At 41.6% G+C, this 23,621-nt stretch overlaps 1 long non-coding RNA gene across 1 annotated transcript in view; it reads left to right on the top strand.

The window, feature by feature from the left end:
• Positions 1 to 358: 358 nt before the first annotated feature.
• The window catches only part of LOC148511543 (uncharacterized), a 58,163-nt gene continuing 34,900 nt past the window's right edge, over positions 359 to 23,621 (top strand). Inside the window, exon 1 of the long non-coding RNA XR_015868719.1 lies at positions 359 to 445. This is a non-coding gene — a long non-coding RNA (uncharacterized LOC148511543). The remainder of the gene's footprint in view (positions 446 to 23,621) is intronic.

The following is a 23,621-nucleotide window of genomic DNA, read 5'->3' as shown; positions in this document are numbered from 1 at the left end:
AGAATCTGATTGTTTGCTATCGGCAACATCTCCACTTCTAAAAACCTTCACTTTAGTAAATATACCCCAGAGAGAGAGAGAGAAACTGTAGAGAAAATAAGGCTCCTCAGGAATCTCTGTGCCTCCGTATGAAAAGTAACACCCAACACATACTTGTTAGGTTACTGAGGAGATAACTATGTAATAGGTTGGCTTTAGGGTTCTGTGAGAAATTTGAGACTTTTAAATGATGGTCAGAGTCTTTTTCATGTAATATTATTAGATCTATCCTACATTCTCTAAACAAATGCCTTAGGCTCCTATTCATTATGTACTATTTCTCCTGTCAGGTGTGGCTACAATACAGATTGGTGAAATGTTTTAAACAGACTATTTGTTCTTCCTTATACTTCAGTATTTGGCCAGATGTGAGGAGTGACAAGTGACACTAACAACTTAAAAGAAGGTAAGGCACATAAAAAGTTGGGAATGTATGCCAGTTCACAGAATTCATATTTTTTCTAAACTATGTTTTTGTAGACTGATATTTTGATTCCCAGACTTTTAAGCTGTAAATTAGGGAAATGTTAAATCTACAGTGTCAAGTACTGTAAATTATATAATAAGAAGGAATATTTAACTTTGTAACATACTTTTTTATACCTTAGTTTGTTAAGTGTCAAGACAGCTAATGAGGATTTATTGGACATTTTAAAAGGATAATGGATCTGTAATTTCATAATTTAATATTTTATTTTAATGTTTTAAATTGTGTTTTGAACAATGTAAATATTTCATCATAATTGAAAATGAAAATATGAGTATGAGAAGTTTGTTGGCCTAATGCAATGACATGGGGTATTATATGGTCTACTGCGCTCCTCATCTTTTGCCCATTATGCATATAGTGTGGTGGGCGGGAAGAAGAAATAAATTTTGGTGTATTGGTTTTAAATACCCTAGTTCTACCTTAAATGCTGATATCAAGAATATATGGCTTAAATGGCGCACAGAGAAGAATAATACTGATATGCACTATGTGGGGAAAAAAAAATATTGTAGAATAGTAAAAATAAAGAATTTAAGTAAAATAAGTTAATTAAGTAAAGTGAGTTAATTAAGTAAAAATAGATACAATGCGGTTGATAAGAAAAACATGTAAAAACAATTGATTGAGAGTAAGTCTTGTTCTTGCATAAAATTATAGAGTCCAACTACATTTAATCCTATTTCTCAGAAAGTAGCAAAGTTCGATTAAAAACTCATTTTTTCTAGATGACTAAGCTATACAATATTGAAAATGCAATCCAAATTAATTCAAGAGTTTTAACATGGGGCCAAAATGAACAGTCAGACAAAGAAAATTTGTGATTTTTTTTTTTTAATCCATAGTTCATGCACAGTCCCAAAGAGTACATTTCTCCACAAAAAATCTATGTACAGACACAACCATTACAACTTTATTATAAGTATAGATTACTGGTTATTACTAACAAAGCAATAGAAACACATATGCAAGTTACACAGAGTTATAGCACAGTTGACCTTTCAGTGGATTAATATACTATAGATACAATAGTACCCAATGACTTAAATTTTTGAATACATTTTTCTGATCTAAAATACTAAATAACATTATGTAAAATAATAAATATGTATTATAACTTTATATGAAAGGTCTAATGTGAGTATCATTTCATTAGTGGTGTATTGGTTTAATTATCATTTTTAAATTATACATCTTTTGTGCCTTGTCAGACAATATTTTAATACCTCAGTACTGTATGTATATTATTTGATATCCTATTGTGTAAGTTCAGGTCAAAACAGAACAATCCTTATTTAATAACTCATAATGTTTAATATCCATGTCCGTGTCCTGCTTTGTATTGTAAGTCGCTAGTCATTTATTTATGTTATTGTAAGGCACTGCGGAACATTTGTGGTGCCATGTAAATTAATAATAATAATAATAATAATAATAATAATAATAATAATAATAATAATAATAATAAGATTGAAAGCAGCTGAAATACTGAAACTGCAGAGGCCGAATATTTTGCATTTCACATTGCCAATATGACCTATTGCATGCTATTATATTACCAAAACTGGCATATTATATTTTAGAAGTTGTGTTTCCAAAACCTTATCTCCTCCCAGTCCTCAAACACCCATTTTCTCTTCACCAATTTTGACTCCCTCCTTTGCCAACACACATTAACTTTTTCCATTTACGTGTAGGTATAGGAACAAATGCCTATCACTGTCTAATAAGTCGCAGTGTCTGCAGGGGTGGTTCCCATGTCGGCTGGTCCCAGCTAAGGTAAATGACACTGCGACTTATTAGATGTGATATGCATTTGTTCCAATACCTACACCCACAAAACAAGCATTAATCTCATGTGATACAGGAACCGAGAGCTCTGAGAGTCCTATCTCAATTAGAGCACTCATTAGCATGTGTGGTTTGATGTTTTATATTCTGACGTTATGTTTATATCCACGGGCATGCTGAGATTAGATCAGATGTCATGAGAGTGGAGGTTGTTATTTCCTTTTCCCTTTATTCACTTATACTGGGCATACACAGCAAGATAAAATGTCTGTCAGACCGACAGACATTTTATCTGGCCGGCTGCCAGCCGCAGATGTTGCCGGTATACACTGTGAGAGAAATGTCACAGTGTATAGCCCGACATCCGCGCTCCGCCCCCGGGGGAGGAGACATTTCCCTGTTCCTTCCGTAGGAAGGAACACAGGAAATGTCTGTCTGTCGGCTGCGCTGGGCATACACTGCCCGATGCGGCCGACAGTTTACCGGGTAATATCACATCAGACGGGCATGCTGGACAATCCAGCATGCCCGACCGAGCAATATTTAACCCTCGGTCGCCCCCCCACACGCTACAATTATCGTGGCAATCCGCCGATATCGGGCGGATCGTCCCGATAATTGTAGCGTGTATGGCCAGCATTACTAATAATAGTGCCAATTGATATACAGACAGTAGTTGGAGGATTTAGCACTGATGCACAAACACATGCTTTCTCTGTATAAATTGATACATATGACACCGGTGCTCAGAGATCTAACACCGCAGCTCATTTTTATAATTGATATATGGATGTGGTTATTGTGTTCCTATAAACAGGATTAAATCCTATGATAATATACTGAGAACACTAGTTATTCACTTACCAGCAAAAGTGATACATGTCACAAGTATAAAAAGTCACAGAGTATATTTAAAGAATGTGATAAACCAGGTTCGAACTATGTGTCCATTACATGGTTTTGTGATATGACATAAATCAGACTTGCTCCATCGGCATATATGATTTACTGCTGGACTGAAGGGTTTTGTACTAATGGATTTTTCTTTGAGTTTTTTTCTTTTGAATTTAATACGCAATTTATAATATGTGGGTGCATTTACATGGAACTCAAAATTTGCTGTTGCTTGCATGTCCTACCTATACATTTGATGATTAGTAGGAGTGGCAGAATTGGGTAGCCACATTATTTATGAGAGAACTTAACTCACGTCAAGTGATATTTGCGGATCTGAAGTTTTTTTAACAAAAATTTTGCTGTGTATACCCCGAGCATAATTATTAACATAGTTTGTCTAAATAATGTTTTGACTCATTCATTTTAACTAATACATTAATAAAGGTTATATTTCAGCTGAATCATACAAATCAATAAGAGTGCCCCATAAAAAAGAGTCTGCTTTCTCTCCTCTTTGTAAGAACACATAAGTTCTCAAGTTCATGGTGCTATTTAAATCTTGATTTTGAGAGCATTCACTTTATCATTACAAGCTTCATTTATTTTCCTTGCTGACATTAGTTTTCATTTATATGTGACGCTAATACACATATTTATGCTAATTATCTAATTTATTCCTCTTGTCTTCAAATTGTATATTAATCAAAGAAACTCCAGCGCAGATGGAATTTGAATAAGTGACTATCTAATGTGATTAACAAATACATCAGCTGCAGAGATTTGAATGAGCCTGTGACAAGCTCATTCCAAATTCAAACACTAAAAAGAGAAAAATTATATGGTACCTCTGCGCTAATGGATGATAAATACAATGTGTGAGATGGCAGAAAGATACAAAAATGAAAATGTTTCTCTAAAATAGTGAGGACTCGATCAAAAATGCATAAATACAAATTTTTATTATATAAAAATACATAGCATAAGATCCTATACTGTAGATTGTTACATGATACATTGAATCATCAATATAGTTCTAAAAATCTTGCATCAATCGACTAAAGATGTGTAAGATAATATAGATCACACTAGCGAATAAATCAATTTGAATATCTTTCAATTCCTTGATAATAAAATTACATCCAGTTTAGATATCTTGGTGTAATCCGCAGGTATTTGTAAATGTCAATCAATTATGTAGTATACACTACTGGTGTGTATAATAATCCTGCAGATCAGCCCAATACTGCCCTCTTCAAAAATTTATAGGAAGTTATAGGAATTTGTTTATTATAAACAGTCCTTTTGTGGCTATATGTAAAATGAGTTTATTGCTGCTAATCATGGTGATAAAAAGGTAATTTATTTCTGTATTTTATTAAAAAATATATGCCGATAATGGTACAAAGCAGTAAAAATTAGCTTACCACTTCATTAGGCCAGTATTTGTGCAAGATTGCCAGATATATGGTTTCATTTCCACGAAGATGGAGAAAAATAAAAAATACAATTAATATATATTTATTAAAAAATATATACATTAAATTTTTTGTTATTCAAGGAATAAAACAGCATACAGATGTGTTCATACAAAACTGGAGATACACACACAAAGGAGGATAGTGAAAGGCACATGCTCATACAAAAGGGGTGGGCACAGATGCACACACATACAAAGAGGGGAAGGAGACAGTTTTTAATTTGTAGACTTCACTTGATGGGTGCAGTTGGAGTAATGCAGGCAATTCTTCATACTTACTGTAAATCTAGCAAAGTACTGTTGATAGTTATGTGAAGAGAACAAGCAGGGGATGTGATACAGTGAATTACATTATCCCATCCCAACCAGCTCACTAGGGGTGGGTGAAATCCAGAATGTTTCATTGCTCTCCCAGGTGTCTAGAAGAACTCCCAGAAATGTTTGGATTTCATAATATCTATTACTGTATTTCACGTTTAATACTCCACATGTGCAAAAAAAATTAGATCAACAACAAGTGCAATTTTTATTTCACTAGAAAGCAGATATTTCATTCAGGCATATAACCATCTTCGTGTTTTGGTTTTGGCAAACTCACCTTCATGTGTTTTCATTTAGACTTTGGAATTGGAGCTGGATTTCACTAAAAATGGTAAATAATATGTAAAATATGTAAAATCAAGTAATGCTTAAGTTGTTTTTGACCCTACATTAATATGTATATCATAAAGGTCATTATAATTCAATTATACACATTACATATACATAGTACAGTACAACTATTCAATTTTAAACATATATACAAAGTAGGGGTGTGCACCGGCCACTTTTCGTGTTTGGTGTTTTGGTTTTGGATCTGGATCTTTCTTCGTGTTTTGGATCTGGATTGGTTTTGCCAAAACCACACTTCGGTGTTTTGGGTTCTGGGTTTTGTGTTTTGGATCTGTTTTTTTTTTAAAAAAAGCATAAAAACAGCTAAAATCACAGAATGTGTTGTTTTTTCTGCTCCTATGCTATTATTAACCTCAATAACCTTAATTTCCACTCATTTCCAGTCTATTCTGAACACCTCACACCTCACAATAGTGTTTTTATGTCCAAAAGGTTGCACCGAGTTAGCTGGATGACTATGCTAAGCGACACGAGTGGGCGGCACAAACACGTGGCCCAACTAGGAGTGATACTGCAGTGGCAGACAGGATGGCAGTTTGAAAAACTAGGCCCCAAACTGTACATAATGCAAAGAAAAAAAAGAGGTGCAAGATGGAATTGTCCTTGGGCCCTCCCACCCACCCTTATGCTGTATAAACAGGACATGCACACTTTAAAACACCAATAATTTCAATGCCAGGGTCTGCCACACAACTGTTGCTGAAATGATTGGTTCGTTTGGGCCCCCACAAAACAAGCTGGCAATTAATCTGTCCCTGCACAAACTGGCTCTACGGAGGCAAGATGTCGTCCTCATCCTCCTCATCCACCAATTCCTCACCCTCTTCAGTGTTGTGTACATCCTCATCCTCACAGAGTATTAACTCGTCCCCGCTGGAATCCACTACCACAGGTCCCTCTGTATGTTCTGGAGGCTGGTCTCCATGGATTAGTTGATAATTCATTTTGATGAACATCGTCTTTTCCACATTTTGTGGAAGTAACCTCCTACGCCTTTTGCTGACAAGGTTCCCAGCTGCATTAAACACTCTTTTGGAGTACACACTGGAGGGGGGGCAACTCAGGTAAAATAGAGCCAGTTTGTACAGGGGCCTCCAAATTGCCTCTTTTTCCTGCCAGAACAGGTATGGACTGTCTGACATGCCTACTTGGATGCTGTCACCGATGTTATCCTCCACCATTTTGTCAATGGTGACAGTATCATATGTAGTGACAGTAGACATGTCAGAAATTGTTGCCAGGTCCTTCAGTCCGGACCAGATGTCCAAACTTGGTCCTGCCTGCCCTGAATGACAACCAGCGGGTTGCTTAGGATACCTATGTTTTTTCCTGGCAGCCCCAGTTGCGGGAGAAAATGAAGAAGGAGCTGTTTACGTGTCACGTTCCGCTTCAGCTGACAGTGTTTTCACCAGCAGGTCATTCCACCTCTGCAGGCTTGTGTCAGCCGGAAAGAGAGACACCACATAGGCTTTAAACCTAGGATCGAGCATGGTGGCCAAAATGTAGTGGTCTGATATCAACAGATTGACCACCCTGGAATCCTGGCAAAGCGAATGAAGGGCTTCATCCACAAGTCCCACATGCCGAGCGGAATTGCTCCGTCTTAGCTCCTCCTTCACTTTCTCCAGCTGCTTCTGCAAAATCCTGATGAGGGGAATGACCTGACTCAAGCTGGCAGTGTCTGAACTGACTTCACATGTGGCAAGTTCGAATTGCTGGAGAACCTTGCACAACACGGAAATCATTCTTCACTGCGCTTGAGTCAGGTGCATACCCCTTCCTTTGCCTATGTCATAGGTGGATGTATAGGCTTGAATGGCCTTTTGCTGCTCCTCCATCCTCTGAAGCATATAGAGGGTTGAGTTCCACCGCGTCACAACCTCTTGCTTCAGGTGATGGCAGGGCAGGTTCAAGAGTGTTTGCTGGTGCTCCAGTCTTCGGCACGCAGTCGCTGAATGGCGAAAGTGGCCAGAAATTTTTCGGGCCACGCAAAGCGTCTCCTGCACGCCCCTGTCGCTTTTCCGAAAATTCTGCATCACCAAGTTTATTGTGTGAGCAAAACATGGGACATGCTGGAATTCCCCCAGATGTAATGCCCGCACAATATTGGTGGCATTGTCAGATATCACAAATCCCCAGGAGAGTCTAAGTGGGGTAAGCCACTGGGCGATGATTTCCCTCAGTTTCTCTAAGAGGTTGTCGGCGGTGTACCTCTTACTGAAACCAGTGATACACAGCGTAGTCTGCCTTGGAACGAGCTGGCATTTCTGAGATGCTGCTACTGGTGACGCTGCTGCTGTTGCTGCGTATGGTGATACATCTACCCAGTGGGCTGTCACAGTCATATAGTCCTTAGTCTGCCCTGTTCCACTTGTCCACATGTCCGTGGTTAAGTGGACATTGGGTACAATGGCATTTTTCAGGATACTGAGGACACTTTTTCTGACGTTTCTGTACAGTCTCGGTATCGCCTGCCTAGTGAAGTGGAACCTAGAAGGGATTTGGAACCGGGGACACACTACCTCCATCAATTGTCTAAATTCCACTGCACTAATGGTGGATACCGGAGGCACATCTAACACCAACATAGCAGTCAAGGCCTCAGTTATATGTTTTGCTTCAGGATGACTGCTGTCGTACTTCATCCTCCTTGCTAAGGACTGTTGGAGGGTCAATTGTTTAGTAAAAGTAGTGGTGTTCCTACTTTCTCTCTGGGATGATGAATGACTCCCAGCAGTAGCAACAGCAGCAGCGGCAGCAGGAGGCGTAGCAATGCAGGATCCTCCCGAGGAATCCCAGATAGGAGAGTCAGTCATGCCAGTGACATGAGCTGCAGGACTACTTCCTATCCTGACTAAGGAGGAAATTGACGAGGAGGGAGTTGATGGTGTGGTTTGCAGGCACTTGGATACAACAGGACAAAATGATTTAGGTGTCCCTGGACTGCTTACGGTCTTAGCCAAAGTTTCTGAACTTGACAGTAACTTTTTATGAATGCGCTGCAGGTGCCGTATAAGGGAGGATGTTCCTAGGTGGTTAACGTCCCTACCCCTACTTATTTCACCTTTACATATGGTACATATGGCAAGACAGTTGTTGTCCGGATTTGGATAGAAATATTGCCAGACCAAAGAGGTTGAATGTTTGGTCTTCTGCCCAGGCATGACCGTGATATGCTTTTTCATCCCACGGACAACAACTGTCTCCCCCGGAGCCTAATTTAAACAAACCACATCTCCATCAGAATCCTCCTCGCCAACTTCCTCCTCAGCGCCAGCTACACCAGTATCCTTATCCTGTTGTACTTCAACAGTGACATCTTCAATTTGCATATCAGCAAGTGGACTGTGGGTGCTCCTTTCAGCACTTTCAGGGAGCGTGCAAATGGTGGAAAGAGGCACCTATTCCCGTCCAGTGCTGGGAAGGTCAGGCATTGCAACCGCCACCATACTTGGACTCTCCTTGGGGATTTGAGATATCTTCTTAGAATGCACAGTTCTTTGCTGTGCTTTTGCCAGCTTAACTCATTTGATTTTTTTAGCGGGAGGAGGGCTTCCATCGTCATGTGAAGCTGAACCACTAGTCATGAACATACTAGTCATACTAGTATGACACACACTAGTCATATGGAAAGACCTTAGCCGTTCCTTGCCACTCCGTGTCATAAATGGCATATTGGCAAGTTTACGGCTCTCTTCAGATGATTTAAATGTTTTTTTTAAGGACATTTTCCTGAACTTTGTCATTTGGGATTGCATGTATGACATTGGGCATCGGCCTTGGCAGACGACGTTGATGGCATCTTATCGTCTATGTCATGACTAGTGGCAGCAGCTTCAGCACTAGGAGGAAGTGGTTCTTGATCTTTCCCTATTTTATTTTTAATCGGAGAATGTTTGGTCCTCCATTTATGTTATATTGATTTGATATATACGTGCGGCTAAGGCGCACACAAACACAGAAAATATTTTTTTATTTTTGCTGGAGAGTAGTGCACTTTGTGGGTTACACCACCCTTTAAGAAATGAGCCAGCCGGCTCTTTACTTATGGGACACAGGCGCACGCTTGGCGCTGCTCCTTTGTTGATACACGTGCAGCCACAGTGCACACAATTCACAAACACAGAAAATATTTTTTTATTTTGTTTGGAGTTTACTTTGGGGGTTACAGCACCCTTTAATGGTCAAGCCAGCTGGCCCTTTACTTATGACACAGGCGCACGCTTGGCACTACTTTGTAGATGCACGTGCGGCTACTGCGCACACAATTCACAAACAGAAAATATTTTTTTTATTTTGTTTAGAGTGTACTTTGGGGGTTACAGCACCCTTTAACGGTCAAGCCAGCCGGCCCTTTACTTACGACACAGGCGCACGCTTGGCACTACTTTGTTGATGCACGTGTGGCTACTGCGCACACAATTCACAAACACAGAAAATATTTTTTTATTTTGTTTGGAGTGTACTTTGGGGGTTACAGCACCCTTTAAAGGTCAAGCCAGCCGGCCCTTTACTTATGACACAGGCGCACATTTGGCACTACTTTGTTGATGCACGTGCGGCTACTGCGCACACAATTCACAAACACAAAAATATTTTTTTATTTTGTTTGGAGTGTACTTTGGGGGTTACAGCACCCTTTAACGGTCAAGCCAGCTGGCCCTTTACTTATGACACAGGCGCACGCTTGGCACTACTTTGTTGATGCACGTGTGGCTACTGCGCACACAATTCACAAACACAGAAAATATTTTTTTATTTTGTTTGGAGTGTACTTTGGGGGTTACAGCACCCTTTAATGGTCAAGCCAGCCGGCCCTTTACTTATGACACAGGCGCACATTTGGCACTACTTTGTTGATGCACGTGCGGCTACTGCGCACACAATTCACAAACACAAAAATATTTTTTTATTTTGTTTGGAGTGTACTTTGGGGGTTACAGCACCCTTTAACGGTCAAGCCAGCTGGCCCTTTACTTATGACACAGGCGCACGCTTGGCACTACTTTGTTGATGCACGTGCGGCTACTGCGCACACAATTCACAAACACAGAAAATATTTTTTTATTTTGTTTGGAGTGTACTTTGGGGGTTACAGCACCCTTTAATGGTCAAGCCAGCCGGCCCTTTACTTATGACACAGGCGCACGCTTGGCACTACTTTGTTGATGCACGTGCGGCTACTGCGCACACAATTCACAAACACAGAAAATATTTTTTTATTTTGTTTGGAGTGTACTTTGCGGGTTACAGCACCCTCTAATGGACAAGCCAGCCGGCCCTTTACTTATGGGACACAGGCACACGCTTGGCGCTGCTCCTTTGTTGATGCACGTGCAGCCACAGTGCACACAATTCACAAACACAGAAAATATATTTCTATTTTGTTTGGAGTGTACTTTGGGGGTTACAGCACCCTTTAATGGACAAGCCAGCCGGCCCTTTACTAATAGGACACAGGCGCACGCTTGGCGCTGCTCCTTTGTTGATGCACGTGCAGCCACAGTGCACACAATTCACAAACACAGAAAAAATATATATTTTTTTTGCACTTGGGGGGAGCACCCCTGATGGACAAAGCAACCCCTGGACAACACTACAGCACCCCTTTAGGACTGGGACACTGCTCAGGACTTTGGAGTGGACACATTCCCTATGGACAACTGACTGCACAACACAGTCCAGCCAGCCCCTATGGACTTTGAGGGAGTGGACACAGCCCCTATGGACAACAGCAGCACAGCACAACACTACACTGCACTACACTACACTACACTACACAGCCCAGCCAGCCCTAACTCCCACCCCCCCTCTTCACTGTCCACAGCCGAGTGAGAAAATGGCGCCGACGCGGGTACCTTATATAGGATCCAAAACCCGTGAGACCCGGAAAGCGGGATGATGACGTTTTGTCTCGATTTCAGATCCGAGTCAGGCGGGAAAAGTCGAGCCTGACTCGGATCGGCCTCGGATCCGAGTGGCTCGGGGGGTTCGGATTTCAGAAATCCGAACCCGCTCACCCCAATACAAAGTAGAACCATTTATAACGTATTATAAAATATATAGGAAATCTAAGCATTTTGCACAATGCCTAAATGCTTAAGGAAAAGTGATAGATGCTATTTTCAGTATGAAGCCATAATGTCAACAAGAACATTGTTGACAGACACCGTCCTTACCAAAGCAATAATATGAGCACCATATAGTCAGCCCTGGTAAATTGCTAAGTAAAGCTTTTTAACAGAGTCTGCAATATAATTGTAAACATGCTGCTTTAACAACATGTTTAAAGTAATAATGCCAACACCGATAAAATGTTTAATTTAGCATTTTACTAGGGTTGACATGATAGTGCTAGGATTATCATGTCGACAGGAATACTGCCATTGACATAACATATGCAGCACATAACAAAGCCCTATTTGCAAACTCCCTTCCATTGTCTGACTGGAGGATGGATAGTCACTCAAACAAGAGTGAGAATGTCAAACTACAAGCCCATTCCTTGGCTCTCTTAGTTTTAGGAAGTTTCAGGATAACAAACTTCGTAAGGTTGTCCTGGTAGACTACTGTAAGTGACTCCCAGGCAAAGTAATTATCAAATTTCCGAAATTTCCTAGAAAAATTGCTGAAAAATTTCCTAGAAAAATGTTTCTACTTTGCCTAGCACATTGTATGCATTGTGCACAATGTTGTATATGCGTTTTCCACAAAAAATTATTTCACACACAGCAGAAATCAGCAATGACCTTGTGCCAATGTATTTTTTGTGTGTATTTTTTTTTCATTTTTACATTAGTGTATTGCATGTATATAGTATATGAAGCCTGTTCACCTGTTTGTCTCCCCTTTCCCCATGACATCATGCGTTCTAACTGTGTGATGTTTCATTATGCTAAAAGTAGAATTTGTTTGTAAACAATGCCAAATTTGGATGCTTAGCAACGCTAGCCATGATTTTATAGCGTAGCACTTCCGGTTACGGAGTGTACGCGTTGTTGCCTGTTTATCGGGCTGAAGTTGCTTGGTTACACAGGCTACAGCTTGCGTTTCAATTTAGAGGAAGTCCTAGAGTATGCCACTTCCGGTGATACGATGCAGCCTGGATTGAGGTTCTATGTGGCTGGCAGCATTACACAGGTGAGCACATGTTTGGAGGATGATTGTGGGAGTAAACAGGTGGCCAGATAAGTATATTAAGCAGAGATGGCTTGTTGTTGAACATGCTGCCCCAGGAAGAAGGTACCTGGGTGCACCGAGACGGCTGTAGGGCATTGGGCTAATCACCCTGATCTTCATATGGAGTGATGAGTACTATGTGCCTTAATGATGATATGGAAAATAATTTTTCCTTTTTGAGAATGCACTTTATGCAGATTTTGCACGTCAATACTCTTGTGGAATTGATTGTGGGATACATGCCCTGTTCTATATAAAGACTTTTTTTTGCATTTAAGATGGTGTGCTGACCGTCTGTTACTGGACTGCTGCGATATATATATAAATCCCCCTTAAAAATCCTGCGTTTGCCACTGCAGCTCCATGCTAGGTGGAAGAGATCCATCAGAAACAGGCTTTCTTTTCCCATATGCATGACTCAGAATTGTACAGAGTTTTAGATACACGGTCATGACACTCCCATATAGCTCCCACTCCCAGAGTGGTTCCGTACCCAGTTCCTGCCCCCAAATGCACAATTTCACGGTAATTTCACGATTAAGCAAGTTCTGTCTGAATATAACGTATATACACAAAAATAAACAGAAAAAGAAACCAGAATGTACTCTTTACATAAATGTTATAATACTGTAACCCTTGTATCCAGCCCATCTGTGTCACCCCTGTCTGTCTGCCCCCTCCCCTTAGAATGTAAGCTCTCACGAGCATGTGCTTCTCCTTCACTTGATTATACTTTAATATACAACAGTACCCCACCCTTGGTTGCTGACACCATGCTGCTTATCTAAGTGTTATGCAGCAATGTATTAATCATGTATCTGTCCTGCATTGTTTGTACTGTTAATAACTGTTTTCTTGTGTGCTCATTTGCTTATGTAAATTGTAATGCGCTGCGGAACCCTTGTGGCGCCATATAAATAAAGGATAATAATAATACTCTGCGCTTAACGCCTAATGGTAATCCGTAATGGTAGAATAAATTTAAATACAACTCGATCTAATATGTATAAATGTACAGATTTATTTATAAAACACTTTTAAGCATTATTACATAAAAATATCCATATTAATACTAATTGACCTTCATAGGTAATAATATCAAATGATCACCTCTAAAATAAAAACCTCAGTTGTGTATATACAGAGTTAAATTGCTTATATCTCCTTAACAATTGGCTATAAAGATATATAAGCACCACACATATAAATTACAATATATGACCACTCTAATTGGCTTGTATAGTCTGAAATCACCCATTCGGAGATCCCTCCTAGTGTAAAATCCTTTTGTTAGAACAGCTTTAGTGTATCCCGATAATAACTAGACAGTCAAATCTATAAGCAAGTGATCCTATTCTTAAAAAGAAGATAGTGTGGCTTCGTGGATTTGAGGACCCGTCAGACTTGTATTCTGAGTCCACGCTTATAAACACTGTCTGGTATTAGGAGCACACACAGATATAAAGCAATCCTCAAATAGAGGAATAATGATCTGGTTAAGAATGCAGGAACCGCTGTGCTTGGTTTCCTAGATGACCACTAACACAAATGTTTTGTACGCTGCTCAGGGCATATGTGGTACAGCTGGCGTATAATAATCCTTCTCAGGGAGTGTAACTGAACAGCCAGATGGCTGACTAACATCAGAGCCACGTCGCTTATCCTGGGTAAGTGTGGTGCCACAGGTCTCCCTCATCAGCAAGCATATGCGTACATTGTCATCCAGAGAATTGCATACAGAGAAGCCAATGCTCCATAACCAAATGGATCAAGTAGATGCTTTAGTAGTGATGCTTGGCTGGATAATTGAAAGTGAAGAAACTGCGGATCTCTGGCGCATTTTGCCCCTCTTTCTACTGTGGGGGCTTTTTCAAAGCTCTTTGAAAAATCCCCCACAGTGGAAAGAGGGGCAAAATGTGTGCAGTAGCCTCCCTGTGTGCAGTAGACACCACACTTTATCATTCTTCACTGGGTTTGTCTCTAGTTAGTAGGACATATATATTTTTAATCCTGACTTTATGAAACTTAAAAGGGAAATCAAAGACTAGTCCTCTGGTATCTCCATACAAATCATTTGGGGTTGGGTTTACTAAACAAAATACATTACATGGCCTTCAACCAATTAACAAATGCAAAGTTACCCATACCTGTCTAGCAGACAAAGCTGGATTAGCATTTATTTGTAATGCCATTTCAATACCTCTATACCCCTATACAACATGTCTGCCATTGGGCAGGGCCACAACTTGTGGGGGGAGAAGCTAAGGGGGGGATGTGCCCTGGACACCAGATTTGAGGGGGTGCTGAGATGGTTGGAGACAAAAAGTGGGATTATCCAAATTAATAACCAAAAATGTTACTTTGAAATGGATGTAAAAAATAATTAAAATATTTGAAAATGCAGATGTTGACACTCTGAGCCCACCTACAATTCCCCACATTCTACACAGGAACAACTCCAGTAGTACCTTTTGTTACAAGATGTGTGTCCAATCCTCTGTTTTGTCTTGGGTTTTGGTACTAATATGATGTTTGGGTTTTGGTTTTAGCTTTTCAAAAAAATTGTGATTTGGATTTCATTAAAATAGTCAAAAATGGGTAAAATAATGTAAATTGTAGTTTTTTGTTCCTAATACTATTAGTAGCATTAATGTTTATTAATAGTCATTCACATACAATTTTGTAATTACCTCAAATCTACAGATTGCAGATTGATTTTACAATGATAAAACAAGCAACATGCGTGGCATTCTGACTGTAGAATAGCAGTGGCAGACTTTGGATTGATTTCTTTAATAATAATAATAATAATAATAATAATAATAATAATAATAATAATAATAATAATAAAAGCAATATGTATAGTATTTAGACATCTACATACTGTAGCAATGGTAGCCTGAGGGTTGATGTTTACAAGAACAATATAATAAAACAATACAAACAACATGTGTGGCATTCTGACAGAGGCATAGCAGAGGCAGACTGCAGGTTGATTTTTACAATTACAATACAAGCAACATGTGTATTATTCTGACAGTGACATAGCAGTGACAGACTGTGGCTTGATTTTTATAATAACAATACAAGCAAAATATGTGGTATTCAGGCATTGGCACAGCAGCAGCAGAGTTCCCACTTTAAAAATGAATATACCTGAACAAAACCTAAAATGTACTGTAAAATAGTAAAGATGGAATTGCCCTTGGTCCTTCCACTTTCTGTAATAAATATTATACTGTGATAGCAGTATTACACTATGTGATGTTCCTTTTGAGACTTCACGGTGGTTTCATCAATTTCCTCAATCTCTAATGGAGGACTGGAGATCTGGTTGTTTTTTTCAGATACTGTAAGCCAGAGTAGATTACTATTTGTGATGGGGCTTTATTCACATTCAACATTTGAGCTGCTGTCTGTCTGTCTGTCTGTCTGTCTATCTGTCTGTCTGTCTGTCTGTCTGTCTGTCTGTCTGTCTGTCTATCTATCTATCTATCTATCTATCTATCTATTTGTCTGTCTGCAGCAAACAGGTCTATGTAAAGCAGCCTGTGGTCTGTATATTAAGCTCTTGCCTTGAAAACAGCATCATAATGCCAAAAATGTCCAGCAGGGCACGTAATGCCAATCGCTGCTGTGATTCTACACACAGCGGACTTACAAAAATATGATAATGATTCAGCCATTATCTTGTGCACAGAGATGCCCACCTCTGACGTCTCACATCCACTGCTTATGTACAACATCGGGCACATCTGTCGCACATCGAACCTCTGAGCTAGCCCTATGCAGTCCCAGAATGAGTGTCTCACCTAAGATTCTAGGGTCTCTGGAGCTAAGTATAAATTGACAGAGGCTCACTAGGGCACACCAAGAAAATGGACCCGGCAAGCATGCATTTAGTAGCCACCCACCACCTCTCCCACATGCAGACTACCTGCCACTCACTTTGTGAATAAATCCTCTATGTGACATCTCTAACTACTTTCTATGCATGCACAGTGGAGCTTTGGCGCAGTAGCAAAATATCTCTACACTGCATCCAACATCGACATTGCGTGCACTTCTGAATCAGGTCCAATGAAACTTTTCTGAATGAAGAGAGGTCTGTCATATGTTTACAACTATCTTGCTATTGTTCACTTTTTTGCCCTTGCAGCTTTCTTGATATGATAGTTTCACACAAACATGTTTAATACAGTGTGTATAATTTTTGGCATACACCTCCTCCCTCCTCCTATCTCCTTGCTTTATTAAGAGTTTTTGTTTCTTTTACTTTATCTATATAGACTAATTTTTCCCTGCTGTAAACTATGTGACTGTGGGGCCTATTCATCATTACTTAAATGGCCCGTTAACCATGCGGAATAGCTAGTTTCCACATATTTAAGTTACTGGGCCATTCATCAACAGGGGTCCGATAGGACCACCTGATATTCAGCAAACTGAAAGTTTGCCTGTGACAACTAGCGCCATCTTCTCATGGTGCTTGTTGTCCTCGTCTCCCCTGGGGAATGTGAAAAGGGATCCCTCCGCCGCCTCCTCACTGAGTACCTGGCGGCAGTGCACATGAATGACACTCCCCCTTGAGAAACATGGTCATCAAGAGTGTCTACCCCTCACAAATATAAACCCAAATTGTGGGTGGTATCTGTGATCCCCATATGGGTGAAACCAGCAATGATAATACTCCTACATGCACTCAACCAAATCTGCAATTAAATGAATGGTTGCTGCTTGCTGCGCTATACCTCCACAGCCAGGTTTGCAGCAAACCACAGCAAACCACCAGCATTCCACTAAACTAAGGGAAAAACAGAACTACCCAAACCAATTACTCTAAGCCAGCAAAAAGCTATCCCAACAATCCAATGAACCTGCAGTGCCCTGGGATACAAAAGGACAGTTCCCAAGTCAAGTGGTGTTTTACTGCTCAGCACATGAACTTTAACACTCATTCAGTCACCACAGAAAGGCAAGCATCATCTGATGACCACTCTTACCTCTGTGATGACTGGAGCCCCTTAAAGATGCCCAGCTCTGTAGGATCATAAAGTGGTCTGGGCCAATGCCTTCTCCAACAGCTGCCAAATAAAAGAGGAACATAAATCTCTAAAGAGGGCAGCAAGAGGGGCGAATGAACAGAACTGTGGCCAGTGAAAGGGGAAAAGATCATCAGTAATGCAATTATAAATGTGAAGGACATTTCCAGATGCAAAGGTGATATTAAGGGTCAAGCAGTGCAATATAAGATGTGTGATTAACCGTGCAGCTGGCAGCAAAGAGGCCTTTCACAGGGAACCACTGCCTTATCCTTCAGCACTTGGCCCACAATTCGTGCAACAACAATAAGTAAAAGTGCAAGCAACAACAAGTTCTTTGTAAAGTCATGTATCATCCGAGCAGGGGGCCATGGGCAGCACACCACCTACCCTCCAGAAAACCCATTAGAATCAACTGAATCAGTAAACATCTGCAGCTGACCATTAGATAGTATAGGGGGATCCAAATACAGATACCACTAAACCCCTATTAGAAAAACTACCAAATATACAAGTCCCAAAGTGGTTCAGCAGAATTACGTATACAGTGGTGAGAGCTCACAATGCTTGTCATGGTGTGCTATTGCTGTCTGCAAAAAAATGCATCCAATGGAGATCACTCTGCACATGAAAATGAGCACTGGAAAGAGATACTGCACCTGGCACAGAGCCTCAAACTGAGATGCACACTTGGGTCTTGTAATTTGCGTAAGGTTACCATATAGTAGGGGTGTGCACTGGCCACTTGTCGTGTTTTGTGTTTTGGTTTTGGATGTGGATAATTCTTCGTGTTTTGGGTCTGGATTGGTTTTGCCAAAACCACCTTTCTGTGTTTTGAGTTCTGGGTTTTGTGTTTTGGATCTGTATTTTTTTGGAAAAAAGCATAAAATAGCTAAAATCACAGAATTTGTGGGTTTTTCTGTTCCTATGCTATTATTAACCTCAATAACATTAATATCCACTCATTTTCAGTCTATTCTGAACACCTCACAATATTGTTTTTAGGCCAAAAGGTTGCACCGAGGTAGCTGGATGACTATGCTAAGCGACACAAGTGGGCAGCTCAAACACGTGGCCCATCTAGGAGTGACACTGCAGTGGCAGACAGGATGGTAGTTTGAGAAAATAGGCCCCAAACAGTACATAATGCAAAGAAAAAAAAGAGGTGCAAGATGGAATTGTCCTTGGGCCCTCCCACCCAACTTTATGTTGTATAAACAGGACATGCACACTTTAACAAACCAATCATTTCAGCGCCAGGGTCTGCCACACAACTGTGGCTGAAATGATTGGTTCATTTGGGCCCCCACAAAGCAAGCTGGCAATCAATCTGTCCCTGCACAAACTGGCTCTACGGAGGCAATATGTCATCCTCATCCACCGATTCCTCACCCTCTTCAGTGTTGTGTACATCCTCATCTTCACAGAGTATTAATTTGTCCCCGCTGGAATCTACCATCACAGGTCCCTCTGTACATTCTGGAGGCTGGTCTCTCTGTAAGAATTGATAATTCATTTTGATGAACATCATCTCCACATATTGTGGAAGCAACCTTCTATGCCTTTCGCTGACAAGGTTCCCGGCTGCACTAAACACTCTTTTGGAGTACACACTGGAGGGGAGGCAACTCAGGTAAAATAGAGCCAGTTTGTACAGGGGCGTCCAAATTGCCTCTTTTTCCTGCCAGTACAGGTATGGACTGTCTGACATACCTACTTGGATGCTGTCACCAATGTAATCCTCCACCATTCTGTCAATGGTGACAGTATCATATGCAGTGTAGTAGACATGTCAGAAATTGTTGGCAGGTCCTTCAGTCCAGACCAGATATCCAAAATTGGTCCTGTCTGCCCTGCATCACCGCCAGCGGGTTGCTTAGGATACTTAAGTTGTTTCCTGGCAGCCTCAGTTGTGGGAGAAAATGAAGAAGGAGCAATTGACGTGTCACTTTCCGCTTCAGCTGACAGTGTTTTCACCAGCAGGTCTTTGCACCTCTGCAGGCTTGTGTCGGCCGTAAAAGAGAGACACCACATAGGCTTTAAACCTAGAATCGAGCACGGTGGCCAAATTGTAGTGGTCTGATTTCAACAGATTGACCACCCTCGAATCCTGGCAAAGCAAATGAAGGGCTTCATCCACAAGTCAAACATGCCAAGCAGAATCGCCCCATCTTAGCTCCTTCTTCACTTTCTCCAGCTGCTTCTGCAAAAGCCTGATGAGGGGAATGACCTGCCTCAAGCTAGCAGTGTCTGAACTGACTTCATGTGTGGCAAGTTTGAGGGGCTGGAGAACCTTGTACAACATGGAAATCAATCTCCACTGCGCTTGAGTCAGGTGCATACCCCTTCCTTTGCCTATGTCATAGGTGAATGTATAGGCTTGAATGGCCTTTTGCTGCTCCTCCATCCTCTGAAGCATATAGAATGTTGAGTTCCACCACATCACAACCTCTTGCTTCAGGTGATGGCGGGGCAGGTTCAAGAGTGTTTGCTGGTGCTCCAGACTTCAGCACGCAGTTGCTGAATGGTGAAAGTGGCCATAAATTTTTCAGGCCACCAAAGCATCTCCTGCATGCCCCTGTCGTTTTTCAGAAAATTCTGCACCACCAAATTTATTGTGTGACCAAAACATGGGACGTGCTGGAATTTCCCCAGATGTAAAGCCCACACAATATTGGTGGCGTTGTCAGATATCACAAATCCCCAAGAGAGTTTAAGTGGGGTAAGCCATTGGGCGATGATTTCCCTCAGTTTCTCTAAGAGGTTGTCGGCGGTGTGCATTTTACTGAAACCGGTGATACACAGTGTAGACTGCCTTGGAACGAGCTGGTGTTTCTGAGATGCTGCTACTAGTGACGTTGCTGTTGTTGCTGCTGCATAAGGTCATACATCTACCCAGTGGGCTGTCACAATCATATAGTCCTTAGTCTGCCCTGTTCCACTTGTCCACACGTCCATGGTTAAGTGGACATTGGATACAACCGCATGTATAGGACACTGAGGACACTTTTTATGACATCTCTGTACATTCTCGGTATCGCCTGCCTAGTGAAGTGGAATCTAGATGGGATTTGGTACTGGGGACAAACTACCTCCATCAATTGTCTAAATCCCACTGCATGAATGGCGGATACCGGACACACATCTAACATCAACATAGCTGTCAAGGCCACAGTTATCCGCTTTGCTTCAGGATGACTGCTGTCGTACTTCATCCTCCTTGCTAAGGACTGTTGGAGGGTCAATTGCTTAGTAAAAGAAGTAGTGGTGTTCCTACTACCTCTCTGGGATGATGAACAACTGCCAGCAGCAACAGCAGCAGCAGCAGCAGTTGGCGTAGCAATGCAGGATCTTTCCAAGGAATCCCGGAAAGGAGAGTCAGTCATTCCAGTGACATGGCCTGCAGGACTACTTCCGATTCTGACTGAGGAGGATATTGACGAGGAGGGAGTTGATAGTGTGGTTTGCAGGTGCTTGGATACAACAGAAAAAAGGGATTTAGGTGTCCCTGGACTGCTTATGGTCTTATCCACTGTTTCAGAACTTGACAGTAACTTTTTATGAATGCGCTGCAGGTGAGGTATAAGGGAGGATGTTCCTAGGTGGTTAACGTCCCTACCGCTACTTATTTCACCTTTACATATGGTACATATGGCAAGACAGTTGTTGTCCGGATATGGATAGAAATATTGCCAGACCAAAGAGGTGGAATGTTTGGTCTTCTGCCCAGACATGCCCATGATGGGCTTTTTCATCCCATGGACAACAATTGTCTCCCCCGGAGCCTGTTTTAAACAAACCACATCACCATCAGAATCCTCCTCCTTCCACCTCAGTGCCAGCTACAACAATATCCTCATTCTGTTGTACTTCATCAGTGACATCTTCAATTAGAATATCAGCAAGTGGACTGTGGGTGCTACTTCCAGCACTTGCAGAGGGTGTGCAAATGGTGGTAGGAGCCACTTCTTCCCATCCAGTGTTGGTAAGGGTAGACATCGCAACCGTCGCCATACTTGGACTCTCCATGGGGATTTGGTGATATCTTCTTAGAATTAGAAAGTTCTTTGCTGTGCTTTTGCCAGCTTAACTCATTTGATTTTTATAACGGGAGGAGGGCTTCTATCGTCATATGAGGCTGAACCACTAGTCATGAACATAGGGGAGGACCTTAGACGTTCCTTGCCTCTCGTGTCGTAAATGGCACTTTGGAAAGTTTATGTTTCTCCTCAAATGATTTAAATTTATTTTTTAAGGTCATTTTCTGAATTTTGCCATTTGGGATTTTATATGCTCTCTACTATGACATCGGGCATTGGCCTTGGCAGACAATGTTGATGTAATTTCATTGTCTATGTCATTACTAGTGGCAGCAGCTTCAGCACTAGGAGGAAGTGGTTCTTGATCTTTCCCTATTTTATTTTTATCGGACAAATTTTTGTCCTCCACTAATGTGATATTGATGCACATGCAGCTAAGGCGCACACAAACACAGAAAAAGATTTTTTATTTCTTTTTCCGGCACTTTGGGGGTTACACCACCCTTCAACAGATGAGCCAGCCTGCCTTGGATTTATGACACAGGCGCACGCTTGGCACTACTACTTTGTTGATGCACATGCGGCTACAGCGCACACAAACAGAAAAAAAAGAATTGTTTTTTTTTGCACTTGGGGGGAGCACCCCTGATGGACAGAGCGCCCCCTGGACAACACTACAGCACCCCTTTAGGACTACAGCCTTTATGGGACACTGCACACAAGTCACAAACACAGAGAAATATAAATTTATATTATTTTTTCAGGCACTTTGGGGGTTACACCACCCTTAAATAGATGAGCCAGCCGGCCCTTGATTTATGACACAGGCGCACGCTTAGTGCTGCTACTTTGTTGATGCACGTGTGGCTACAGCGCACAGAAGTCACTAACAGAAAAAAATAAATTGTATTTTTTATTCAGGCACTTTGGGAGTTTGGGAGTTACACCACCTTTCAACAGCCGGCCCTTGACTTATGACACAGGGGCATGCTTGGCGCTGCTACTTTGTTGATGCATGTGCTGCTAATGCACACACAAGTCACAAACACAGAAAAAAAATTATATTTTGGAGCACTTTGCGGTTACACCACCCTTCAACAGATGAGCCAGCCAGTCCTTGACTTATGACACAGGCGCACACTTGGCACTGCAACTTTGTTGATGCATGTGCGGCTAATGTGCACACAAGTCACAAACAGAGAAAACATTTTTTTTTATTTTTGGAGCACTTTGGGGTTACACCACCCTGCAACAGACAAGCCAGCCGGCCCTTCATTTATGACACAGGCACATGCTTGGCACTGCTACTTTGTTGATGCACGTGTGGCTACAGTGCACACAAACAGAAAAAAAAGAATTGTTTTTTGTGCACTTGGGGGGAACACCCCTGATGGACAGAGCACCCCCTGGACAACACTACAGCACCCCTTTAGGACAATAGCCTCTATGGGACACTGCACAACACAGCCCAGCCAGCCCCTATGGACTTTGGAGTGGACACAGCCCCTATGGACAACAGCAGCACAACACAGCCCAGCCAGCCCCTATGGACTTTGGAGTGGACACAGCCCCTATGGACAACAGCAGCACAACTCCCACCCTCTCTCTTCACTGTCCACAGCTGGAGTGAAAAATGGCGCCGACGCGGGGACCTTTTATAGGATCCAAAACCCGCTAGATCCGACAGCAGGATGATGAAGTTTTGCCTCGATTTCAGGTCCGAGTCAGGCAGGAAAACCTGAGCCTGACTCGGTTCCCACCTCGGATCGGGGGGGCTCGGGTGGGTTCATTTTAAGAAATCCGAACTCACTCATCCCTACCGTATAGTCATAATAGTATAGGATAGTGGTTCCCAAACTCAGTGCTAAAGGCACCCTAACATCTCAGGTATGCAGGATATCCATACTTAAGCACAGGTGACTTAATTAGTACCTCAATCAGTTTGATTACACCATCTATGCACAAGCATGAATATCCTTAAAACCTGGACTGTTAGG

The sequence above is a fragment of the Taudactylus pleione genome, unplaced genomic scaffold (assembly GCF_031769625.1).
Source record: "Taudactylus pleione unplaced genomic scaffold, aTauple2 ptg000305l, whole genome shotgun sequence".
In the NCBI taxonomy this organism is placed as follows: Eukaryota; Metazoa; Chordata; class Amphibia; order Anura; family Myobatrachidae; genus Taudactylus; species Taudactylus pleione.
Note: the sequence above shows the minus strand (reverse complement) of the source record. Positions and strands in the feature narration are given on the sequence as shown.